This window comes from Lissotriton helveticus, chromosome 5_1 (genome assembly GCF_964261635.1).
Source record: "Lissotriton helveticus chromosome 5_1, aLisHel1.1, whole genome shotgun sequence".
Taxonomy (NCBI): Eukaryota; Metazoa; Chordata; class Amphibia; order Caudata; family Salamandridae; genus Lissotriton; species Lissotriton helveticus.
In genome coordinates, this window is record NC_136065.1 from 1,013,564,447 (window position 1) to 1,013,577,662 (window position 13,216).

General features: G+C 39.5%; 1 protein-coding gene across 1 annotated transcript in view; it reads right to left on the reverse strand.

Annotated features, from left to right (window-relative positions):
- Window positions 1-13,216, reverse strand: part of FANK1 (fibronectin type III and ankyrin repeat domains 1) — a 1,467,952-nt gene that overhangs the window by 898,115 nt on the left and 556,621 nt on the right. The window lies entirely within an intron of this gene.

The following is a 13,216-nucleotide window of genomic DNA, read 5'->3' on the forward strand; positions in this document are numbered from 1 at the left end:
GGCAACCTCGCCCGGCCTGAGAGAGGCGGCTACGAGACCACCCTCCCCGTTCGAGGCCTTTCTATTGCGGACTGCCACAATGAAGGGAATGATCTCTTTTCTATATAAGCTTTTGCTTGACACGGTGGTCGCTCCTCGTCCCCGCTATATGGACCATTGGGAAAGTCAGCTAGGTAGGGACGTAGCGGAGACTGAATGGAAGGGTCTCTGGCGGGACATTAAGACCCACAATCACTCGGCGGACTTGAGAGATGCCCATTTCAAAACCATGTTTGATTGGTATCTCTACCCCTCAAAACTTCATCGCATATTCCCAACGGCTTCGGATCGATGCTGGCGGGGCTGTGGCTTACTGGGCGACTTTCGACACATTTGGTGGGACTGTCCAGTCATTAGACCTTTCTGGACCGAAATTTTGTCACATATCAAAGACATGTTAGGGTACCCGATCCCAGATTCTCTGTCCTTTGTTGTTTTGGGTCTTCGAGATCCACTACTGGAGCATCAGACGAAAGCTGATAAACAAATTATGTGGCTATGTTTGGGGGCAGCTAAATTAACACTAGCTGCGGCTTGGAAAAAACCCACGGCCCCAGCAATATCTTTATGGCACGCAAAGTTGTGGAAACTACTGAGCATGGAGAGAATGGCGGACATCTTTTTGGGCAACTTTAAGAACTTTATGTACCGCTGGGGGCCTCTAGTTCGATTTTTGTCACAAGGTTTACCATCTGCGGTCTGTCCATCGGCCCTAAGAGCACTTCATCTGTTCCAAGTCTAATTGCCCGCCTGCTATGAATATGTAAGATTGATTGAGGCTGTATGCTGGCGCCACCACCTGGTGGGGGGGGGGATTATGGGGGGATGGGAGGGGGGAGTAGTTGGGGGGATTTTGTTCTTGTTGCGGCACTGCACGACTGGGGAAGGACTTTACCCGCATGGGTCTCTCCCGTGCCATTTCGTGTAACAGATCGACCCTTCCTCAGGGTAGTCTCAGCGGAGCCATTGAATGATACTTGGCGATTGGAATTTCTTACCGCCCTGTCATCACAGACTTTGCTTAGTGTGACTCGCTGGCGCTTGAAACTCCCAATGGTTGTAATGGATGCTCCCAATGGTTGTAATGGATGCTCCTACGGGGCTCATATTTGTGCTGCTGTAATAATGCCGCTTGTTTTCCTTTCTGTCTATACTATCTACTTCCTTTTTCCAAACTCAATAAAATCAACTTTTACAAAAAAAAAAACATGGTGGCTATACTGCTCTCAGTCAAGTACATTGCTCACGCACAGGTAAACTGCACATTAGGAAGGAGCAGACTTCGGCATATAGTGGCATAGCAGACACAGGCTGAGACTCTGGTGCACCCGTCTACTAGCATAATTTAAAGTTCTACAAGTTAGCTACACTGAATATCAATTGATATTATCTAATCTCCTACCAACCCAATTCGGACCAGCACTGCAGACTAAGCATGTCTGATCGTTGTGGACTTTTGGAGGGAAAAGTCTTGGCATCAACATAATAAATAAATAAGTTCCACTTGCCTTCTAAAAAACTAGGAAGTGGTTTTCTTTGTAGTGCAAGCATATGCTTAAAAAAGAAAGAATTAAAGAAAAACAAAATGAAGAATATGTCAACTAACAGTAGAGGGCATGTGCTGCAGTAAAAAGATGTAACAGTATAGCTTTGCGCTGCTCTGCCATCTTGGAACAGAAAAGAATGATATAGAGTAAGCAGAAAATAGTTTCAAGATGGGGGCCTGGTTTTGAAGTTGCAGAAGTGATGCCTGGCGCTCTTCATAAGAAAGTTGTAGTCCAGTAGCAATGGCAGCGGAGCTGCTTTTACTCTTGTTACGCAATAAGCAGTAACCTGCATTTGGAAGTGAGTTGCTGCGGGAAGAACTAAAGGAAATAGCTCATGAGGTCGAACTTATCTGGATGCAATATAACGCAAAGTAAGCAGGCAAAATATTGTTACTTAGACAACTAAACATCCTAAAGTTCAGCAGTTATCTATTAGGCACAACCAAGCATTGGCAACAAAGGCAATGGCTTAAGATAGTCGATTCACTGCCCTACTGTATGGATGCTGTTCTTAAGAGCTAAACTAATATATGAAGGACACTCTGTCTGATGAATAACTGAAGAGGGCTTATCTAATGCTCAGTTTTCCTATAAGATTATGAATTATTTTTGAGAAAACATGAGCTGGTGAGACAGCTAAAACAGTATTTTGGTCTGACCTGAAACACACAGAGATAGAAAAAGCACAGGGAGAATGAGTGCAAGGGGTCTTGGCTTACATGCATAAGGCATCACAATTTTACCTGAAAAACATGGAACAAGTGTGATACTGCAGGACCAGTGCTAATTTATTTTAAAGACTTGGAACATGTGTGGTACTGCAGTGGTAGCCAATGCAACCTTCCTTCAAAGACATGGCACAGGTGTCATACTACAGAGCCAGTCAGTGCAACCTTCCTTCAAAGACATGAAACAAATGTGGTGTATTGCAGGGCCAATAGAAGCATCATTTGAAGAAATGGAATACGTGTTTACTGCAGAGCCACTGTAAGCTGCCTTCAAAGACATGGAACAAATGTACTCAGGGTCAGTGCAAGCTTGCTTAAAGACATGGCACAAATGTGGCACTGGGCAGCACCATTTAACGCCTCTAGGATACAACAAACAAGCAGCATTTCAGATTTGGTACAAGTCTAAGGAACTGCACTAGGGTGTATGAGTGTAAGCTTGACTCAAGCATAGCAAGATTTCCCCACACAAAACAGGAACAGCGTCAGGCAGGAGTACACAGTTCCCTCACATCCATAGAACGCGTACCGATCTGGTAAGAAACAATACAAGGTTCCGTCAGATGCAAAGAACATGGATAGCATCTGCAGCAGCAGTCCAAGCCTGTGTGTATATATACACACACACAAACAAAGTGCAGCATTTGGCAGTAGTGTAAATTGCCCTCACATGCATCACAATTACAGGATGGTCAATAAAAAGTGGAAGATAAGATATCCTTACATACAAAACCGATATCACACTGGCAGCAGCATCTAAGCTTATTTCAGACACAGAATACCCAGAGTAAAGTATGGAGGTGGATGAGCCACTGAAGGCTGGAGCCAGGTGCCAGGCTCCTACTCAGCTCAAGGTCCTCTAGAGCCCTCAAGCTCAAATAAGCAGACCTTTCTTGTGGCTTCTTCCTGCTACCCACACTCGAACCTAACGCACCAAAGATGATAGACAAAGCATTAAACTTTGATGTCAAACAGGAGGAAGAAAGAGATAACAATATAGTGGCTGAACTGCACAATGTGAGACCAGAAAACCTGGGATCAATATTGTATTGACCACGTTACCAAACTGTGTGATCATAGGCAATTATTTTGTTTTATTGTGGCTCCTATTGTTTTGGTGCTGGATTTGAGAAAACCTTGAAATGAGTGAGGATTTGTGCCTTACAAAAATCTCTCAAGTTTGCCTTAATGGACTATAATGTTTCTCCCTGCAAAACAAGAATATATTCCACATATAGGGTGTACATGAGAACTGATTTGCCACTTACTTCACTAATGGTATTGTTGTCGGAGTGAGGACATGAATGTTTTTAAGTTCATGTTTAAAAACGTTTTAATAAACGTCTCTCAAAACAGTGAAATAATCGACTGTACTAAGGCAAAACGCTTGTCAAAGAACTATTCTATTTGAATTGTGAAGGCACTATCCCATTTTTTTACATAATATTTGTTGCACGATTTCCATGCTAAATGTTCCCATAGCCCAGATCATGCCTGGACCCTTAAGCCAAGATGGGAACTTAGAGTCAAGACAGATCCTTAACTCGACTCCCCCTGTTTATTTGTTGGCTCATCCACCTCTACTGAAGTACTGTGAATAACAGTTTGTCAATGTCTGGGGAGCAACATCTTGTATTTTGAGATTCTGGCTGGTTTCGACAGACCTCAGAAGGATAACAATTTCTATTTCTGGATTCAGAATGGAAAAACTGTCATTAGAGATCTCAAGAAGTAGTTTAAAGTTACATGTGCATTTTCTTACTACCAGAAAACGAAACAAGCAACCCTTACCTCATTAATTTTTCATGTTCCAGCACCCTGTCTTAAGTAAGCAATGTTCTTATACTAACTGCCACTGTCTGCCTTCCACTCGAAAGGCTGATTACTGTGACTGTCTTGTCTTCAGAAGCCACCCAGCAAAATGGATATAATGTGTTTTCTTCACCTCTGATGGTGTCAGACATCCCAGACTGAATGGTGCACTCTGCATTTACAAAAGTGAGCATGCACACTGCTTGGTCATTCAGTGGGCGCGCAATGAGGCATTCTCATGCTCCTTCAGGTGCTTCAGTAGATACTGCTGCTTCGAGTCTGACACCTGCAGCTGACGAAATCGGACAGAAATAGCAGCAAGCTCCCAGTCCTGTGGCTTTAGTAGGCAGAGGTGCTGGAACAATGTTCATACTGGTGGTGCAGACATCAATGATACATCATTGAACTCATAGGGTTTCTTACAAATCCAAGCATCACACAAAGAATAAGATCGCAAATGAGCCACGCCTATTCAGCAGAAGATTGATAAGGGTGTAGGGTGTAGTGTGTGTCCCTGGTGTTGCCATTAGGAGCACACCGTTGTAAATAGATTAATAAATGGTATGGTACATTCCACAGTCATTTACAAACAACGTATTTTTCATTGTAATGAATACTACATTTGCACACACATACAATTTTACCGATAAAACTATACAGCGCACAAATAATAATATGTGGATATTGGGTTTCAGTGAATATTTGTAATTTGTACATCAATAAAGTGTCTTGATTTGTTTATAACCTATCTTAAGAGTCTGTGACCCTTAACCTCAGCGCACTTTAGCTGTGCGCGGTTGTCTCTACGACACTCCGCATAAATCTTGACACAATAAAAACTAGACTTTAAATTGACAAGATTCAAGTTTTATCATATTTGTAAACAAAAATAATTCAAAACATTGTACAAATTTGCTCTGACATAGTATTATTCATTCAATACATGATTTTTCTAAAGTTCACAAATTCAAAACAAACATATTTCTTTTACGTAGATGACTTTATCTTTAGCGCCCAATGCATTTCAAGCTCTTGGAGCTCTTCCTCAGGGGCCTGTAAACTGAATAGTAATTATGCATTACTACCAACATTATTTTATAAACACAGAAAACCAAAACATCATTATGTACAGGGAATTCTTTCCAAATAACACTCGAGAAGACATGATGGAGTAGTAAAACCACAGATAACCCACACCACTGTGAAGTGAGATTTAATCTCTAAAAGTTTCTAAGAAAACCAACTCACTGTTGTCACTGTCACCGAATTAATCAATCTAAACCGGAAATGAACACAAAAACATTTTGTTTGCACCTCGCCACTATTTTATACTCGTTGTACCTGAATAAAACTAAACTTTCACAGTGATCACCCTTCGCTTACCGCAAAATCTCTCGGAGGCTCAAAGCGGAATGTTCAGCTCAGTGGAGGCTCTTGTAGGTTCTGAAAAAATAACGGTCAACAAATCTCTCACTACCGGGTTCACAACCCTCCACACCAAGATTCTTCTAACGCGCACTCTGTCTCTCAGCCTCTTACCTCAGCTCAGTATACTGAAGTTCCTAAATCTAACTCTCTTCTCCGTCTCTGCTCACTATCTGCCACTCGAAAACTCCGACCAGCTACACTGAACCACCATAGCTCACGCTACATGTATAGCGTGGCGGCTGTGAATAAACACTGTGAAAGGACTCTAACAGAACTCTGTGCTCACAAAGACTGCGGGCGCCATTTTGAAGAAGTAAAAAACGACTTACTCAACAATACGAAACAACCTAAAGGTGAAATACAATTCCCCCAAAAAATCTAATTTTAAGAAATAATGGAAAAGGAACGTAGTGAAAAAGAAAAATGACAGATAAGAAAAATAGATGAGAAAAATAGTGCAATAATTCATACCTTTTCCTACTCATGCATGTTTCTGATATTACCAATGTACAACTTTATGAAGTGCTCGCATCTTGCTGATGCAGGTTCAGCGGGCAAAAAGATTCAAATAAAACACGATAGATCTACTTTCTCATTTAACCCTTTAGGTTCTTGTGTTGACAAAAGCCTGATCCAATGTATCTCTCTTTGGAGGAGGGACCTGGTTAGATCAACCCCCTCGTAAGTCTTAACAGCTTCCAGTATGGAGTACCTGATTTGAGCTATGCTGTGGTTATTGTCGTTCCAATGTTTTGCCAAATTGCTTTTTAAATTTTTGTTCCTTATAGTACTCTTGTGTTCGGTTATTCTTTTTTTCAATTTTCTCTCCGTTTTCCCTACGTAAATTTTTCCGCAGGGACATTTGATGTAGTAGATTAAGTTATTAGAATTGCAATCTCCATTGTAATGAAGTGTAATTTCTTTTCCAGTTTGTGGATGATGCAACTTGTTACCTGCGATCACATTAGAACAATGCACACAATTCTGGCATTTCTTCATTCCTCTGTAGGTTACTTCTGTCTCTCTTGTCGGGGTCATCAACAGTTCTTTTAGGTTCTTAGACCTTGTATATGCAAATATTGGTTTTTTGTCAAAAATGCAGTTGAAATCATCTTCGTTCTTTAAAAGATCCCAATGTTTATTGATGATTGATTTCATTCTTTGGGAAGAGGTAGAAAATTTTGACACAAACACGTGCCTGTCCATGGTTTTTTTGGGCTTCTGAATTAACAAGTTATCTCTGCTGTATGTATCAATCCTATTTTTAGCTGTGGATAAAATGTCGTCAGGGTAACCTCGTTCTTTGTATCGTTGGTGTTGTACTGTGAGATTCTCTTTTAGATCTTCCTCATGAGAACATATCCTTTTGATTCGCATATATTGTGACACCGGTAGGTTGTTTTTCAAGTTCTGAGGATGGAAACTTTGAAACAACAAAGAATTGTTCACTTCTGTGTCTTTTCTAAAAACTTTCGTTTTGATCTGGGTATCTTCAATCTTGATCAGAACGTCTAAAAATGGCAATTCCTTGTCACTTATAACATGAGTGAACTCAATGTTCTCTTCACAATGATTCAGTCTGTCGATTTCATATTCTAGACTTTCTTTTGTTCCAGACCATAATACAAATATATCGTCTATGAATCTACGATATAAGATTGCATGTTCCTTCCAAGAGTCATTCGTGTATATATGATCCGCTTCAAATTTTGCCATAAAGGTATTCGCATATGCCGGTGCCCCAGCAAATCCCATAGACGTTCCGTTCTGTTGGAAATAAAACTTTGATGCCCATTCAAAATAACTGTGGTATAAACAAAAATGTAACAATTCCAAAATGAAAACTCTTTCCGCTTTTACTGATGGTTGTTGTAGCAGAGCCCACTCCACTGCCTCCATACCAGATTGATGAGGAATGGAGGTGTACAACGACTTTACGTTGATAGTGCACACCAAAGTAGAGCATGTTAATTGAATATCTTTTAGTGTGAGTAAAAAATCATTAGTGTCCTTGATGTAAGACGGCCATTTCTGGACGAATTGTTGAAGAAATTTGTCAATGTATTGACCTAGTGGTTCAAACACTGTCCCACATCCAGTCACAATGGGACGCATAGGTGGATCGTGTAGATTTTTGTGCACCTTGGGGAGCATATAGAGGCGTGGTCTTCTCGGAAATTGCACGGTCAGATATTGTTTGGTCTTAGCAGTAATATGCCCTAATTCAAGGGCATTAGTCAAGATGTCATTGAGGGTAGCTTGTAAATCTTCAATAGGGTCTTTATCCAACTCAAAATAAATAGAGGTGTCAGCCACATGTTCTTCCACTTTTTGATTGTACATTGTTCTGTCCATCACTATAATGGCACCTCCTTTGTCTGCTTTCTGTATAAGAATACTCTGGTTTTCTTGAAGTCCTTTTAAAATGTTTCTGTCATATACAGAAAGATTCTTTTTTTTGGATTTCCTCAAATTCAAACTTTCCAAATCGTTGATTACTGATTTTTCAAAAGCTTCCAATATTTTGTGGGTTGATGGTGCTTGAAATTTTGATTTGGGTTTAAATTCCAGGAATTCAGGTTCTTCTTTATCAGATGAAGATGGCATGATGTTGGTGAAAAAATGTCTTAATTTCAGAACACGCATGAATTTATAGAAAGCTACCTCAATTTCAAGCTTGTTGGTGTCATACGTAGGTACAAACCCTAATCCTTTATTGAGTACCCTCAATTCGTCTTTAGTCAATTCGGTTATAAAAATGTTTAAAACCAAATTTATCTCATGCTCCTTGTGCGAGCTCCTTCGACCTCCTCTCCTTGTTTTTGCACTGATTGCTTTTTTGGTGGTTGTTTCCCTGGTGGTTGACTGGAGTCTCCTCCCTGGGCTAAAAAAGACTTACTGGTGCCTGCAGTTTTTGATGAATCAGTTGTGATTGTTGATGCTTGTGGATCCAAAATTTGAGTTTGAGCTGTTGGTCTATTTGTATTTAAATCACTATCAGAAACTAGACTTTCTTCAGATGTTGTGACTACTTTTTTCTTTTGATATGTTCTCCGTTGGGCATATACCTCGGCCCATGTATATACCTCGTTTAACTTATAGTCCAAAGTATCTCGTTTGAACTTTCGTAGTTTGCCTTCCTGCAGCTCTTTGGAATATTTGTCTAGTTTAGTAGTGATGTCTTCCAGTGATTTATCCCAGTCTGCCTTATCCATCCGTGACTCCAAATTTTGTTTGATTTCTTCGATCTCATGCGCTAATTCATGAATAGCTTTTGCTAATTCCTCAACCAGTAACAAAATCAAATCCAAAGAGCATTTATTTAAGATGGAATACCACCTCTCCATAAACTCCTTGTTAAGGTGAAATCTATTCAACATAGGTTTAATTGACATCCTTAGCCCTCTTGGAATTCTTTTAACCCTGTGATACTGTACCAGGGTTGATGCGTGCAGTTTTTGGTTAATTTCCCGTTTTGCAAGAAATTCTAATTGTTTAAGTTGTTGGATGATGGTATTACCCTGTACATTAGAAGACCTGACATCCTGTATAAGTGCATAAATGTCATCCGCTTGTTCAGGTGTATACGCTAAAGTTGTAGCTCTGATGTCTGTGATACTCGAAATTTGCTCAAAGGCCATGGTTGGTGCTCTAACTCCTTATGGACAAAGTCTCAAAATGTATAATAGATGGGAGGAGCACTCGAAATTTTTCTCAAAAATTATTGTAAATTTAAACTTATTTCAGATTATAATTTTTAGCTACCAGCGTGCTGCCGTGGTGGCACGTTTGTCCTATACGCGCCTGAACTGAAGAACCTATGTTAAGAGTCTGTGACCCTTAACCTCAGCGCACTTTAGCTGTGCGCGGTTGTCTCTACGACACTCCGCATAAATCTTGACACAATAAAAACTAGACTTTAAATTGACAAGATTCAAGTTTTATCATATTTGTAAACAAAAATAATTCAAAACATTGTACAAATTTGCTCTGACATAGTATTATTCATTCAATACATGATTTTTCTAAAGTTCACAAATTCAAAACAAACATATTTCTTTTACGTAGATGACTTTATCTTTAGCGCCCAATGCATTTCAAGCTCTTGGAGCTCTTCCTCAGGGGCCTGTAAACTGAATAGTAATTATGCATTACTACCAACATTATTTTATAAACACAGAAAACCAAAACATCATTATGTACAGGGAATTCTTTCCAAATAACACTCGAGAAGACATGATGGAGTAGTAAAACCACAGATAACCCACACCACTGTGAAGTGAGATTTAATCTCTAAAGGTTTCTAAGAAAACCAACTCACTGTTGTCACTGTCACCGAATTAATCAATCTAAACCGGAAATGAACACAAAAACATTTTGTTTGCACCTCGCCACTATTTTATACTCGTTGTACCTGAATAAAACTAAACTTTCACAGTGATCACCCTTCGCTTACCGCAAAATCTCTCGGAGGCTCAAAGCGGAATGTTCAGCTCAGTGGAGGCTCTTGTAGGTTCTGAAAAAATAACGGTCAACAAATCTCTCACTACCGGGTTCACAACCCTCCACACCAAGATTCTTCTAACGCGCACTCTGTCTCTCAGCCTCTTACCTCAGCTCAGTATACTGAAGTTCCTAAATCTAACTCTCTTCTCCCTCTCTGCTCACTATCTGCCACTCGAAAACTCCGACCAGCTACACTGAACCACCATAGCTCACGCTACATGTATAGCGTGGCGGCTGTGAATAAACACTGTGAAAGGACTCTAACAGAACTCTGTGCTCACAAAGACTGCGGGCGCCATTTTGAAGAAGTAAAAAACGACTTACTCAACAATACGAAACAACCTAAAGGTGAAATACAATTCCCCCAAAAAATCTAATTTTAAGAAATAATGGAAAAGGAACGTAGTGAAAAAGAAAAATGACAGATAAGAAAAATAGATGAGAAAAATAGTGCAATAATTCATACCTTTTCCTACTCATGCATGTTTCTGATATTACCAATGTACAACTTTATGAAGTGCTTGCATCTTGCTGATGCAGGTTCAGCGGGCAAAAAGATTCAAATAAAACACGATAGATCTACTTTCTCATTTAACCCTTTAGGTTCTTGTGTTGACAAAAGCCTGATCTAATGTATCTCTCTTTGGAGGAGGGACCTGGTTAGATCAACCCCCTCGTAAGTCTTAACAGCTTCCAGTGTGGAGTACCTGATTTGAGCTATGCTGTGGTTATTGTCGTTCCAATGTTTTGCCAAATTGCTTTTTAAATTTTTGTTCCTTATAGTACTCTTGTGTTCGGTTATTCTTTTTTTCAATTTTCTCTCCGTTTTCCCTACGTAAATTTTTCCGCAGGGACATTTGATGTAGTAGATTAAGTTATTAGAATTGCAATCTCCATTGTAATGAAGTGTAATTTCTTTTCCAGTTTGTGGATGATGCAACTTGTTACCTGCGATCACATTAGAACAATGCACACAATTCTGGCATTTCTTCATTCCTCTGTAGGTTACTTCTGTCTCTCTTGTCGGGGTCATCAACAGTTCTTTTAGGTTCTTAGACCTTGTATATGCAAATATTGGTTTTTTGTCAAAAATGCCGTTGAAATCATCTTCGTTCTTTAAAAGATCCCAATGTTTATTGATGATTGATTTCATTCTTTGGGAAGAGGTAGAAAATTTTGACACAAACACGTGCCTGTCCATGGTTTTTTTGGGCTTCTGAATTAACAAGTTATCTCTGCTGTATGTATCAATCCTATTTTTAGCTGTGGATAAAATGTCGTCAGGGTAACCTCGTTCTTTGTATCGTTGGTGTTGTACTGTGAGATTCTCTTTTAGATCTTCCTCATGAGAACATATCCTTTTGATTCGCATATATTGTGACACCGGTAGGTTGTTTTTCAAGTTCTGAGGATGGAAACTTTGAAACAACAAAGAATTGTTCACTTCTGTGTCTTTTCTAAAAACTTTCGTTTTGATCTGGGTATCTTCAATCTTGATCAGAACGTCTAAAAATGGCAATTCCTTGTCACTTATAACATGAGTGAACTCAATGTTCTCTTCACAATGATTCAGTCTGTCGATTTCATATTCTAGACTTTCTTTTGTTCCAGACCATAATACAAATATATCGTCTATGAATCTACGATATAAGATTGCATGTTCCTTCCAAGAGTCATTCGTGTATATATGATCCGCTTCAAATTTTGCCATAAAGGTATTCGCATATGCCGGTGCCCCAGCAAATCCCATAGACGTTCCGTTCTGTTGGAAATAAAACTTTGATGCCCATTCAAAATAACTGTGGTATAAACAAAAATGTAACAATTCCAAAATGAAAACTCTTTCCGCTTTTACTGATGGTTGTTGTAGCAGAGCCCACTCCACTGCCTCCATACCAGATTGATGAGGAATGGAGGTGTACAACGACTTTACGTCGATAGTGCACACCAAAGTAGAGCATGTTAATTGAATATCTTTTAGTGTGAGTAAAAAATCATTAGTGTCCTTGATGTAAGACGGCCATTTCTGGACGAATTGTTGAAGAAATTTGTCAATGTATTGACCTAGTGGTTCAAACACTGTCCCACATCCAGTCACAATGGGACGCATAGGTGGATCGTGTAGATTTTTGTGCACCTTGGGGAGCATATAGAGGCGTGGTCTTCTCGGAAATTGCACGGTCAGATATTGTTTGGTCTTAGCAGTAATATGCCCTAATTCAAGGGCATTAGTCAAGATGTCATTGAGGGTAGCTTGTAAATCTTCAATAGGGTCTTTATCCAACTCAAAATAAATAGAGGTGTCAGCCACATGTTCTTCCACTTTTTGATTGTACATTGTTCTGTCCATCACTATAATGGCACCTCCTTTGTCTGCTTTCTGTATAAGAATACTCTGGTTTTCTTGAAGTCCTTTTAAAATGGTTCTGTCATATACAGAAAGATTCTTTTTTTTGGATTTCCTCAAATTCAAACTTTCCAAATCGTTGATTACTGATTTTTCAAAAGCTTCCAATATTTTGTGGGTTGATGGTGCTTGAAATTTTGATTTGGGTTTAAATTCCAGGAATTCAGGTTCTTCTTTATCAGATGAAGATGGCATGATGTTGGTGAAAAAATGTCTTAATTTCAGAACACGCATGAATTTATAGAAAGCTACCTCAATTTCAAGCTTGTTGGTGTCATACGTAGGTACAAACCCTAATCCTTTATTGAGTACCCTCAATTCGTCTTTAGTCAATTCGGTTATAGAAATGTTTAAAACCAAATTTATCTCATGCTCCTTGTGCGAGCTCCTTCGACCTCCTCTCCTTGTTTTTGCACTGATTGCTTTTTTGGTGGTTGTTTCCCTGGTGGTTGACTGGAGTCTCCTCCCTGGGCTAAAAAAGACTTACTGGTGCCTGCAGTTTTTGATGAATCAGTTGTGATTGTTGATGCTTGTGGATCCAAAATTTGAGTTTGAGCTGTTGGTCTATTTGTATTTAAATCACTATCAGAAACTAGACTTTCTTCAGATGTTGTGACTACTTTTTTCTTTTGATATGTTCTCCGTTGGGCATATACCTCGGCCCATGTATATACCTCGTTTAACTTATAGTCCAAAGTATCTCGTTTGAACTTTCGTAGTTTGCCTTCCTGCAGCTCTTTGGAATATTT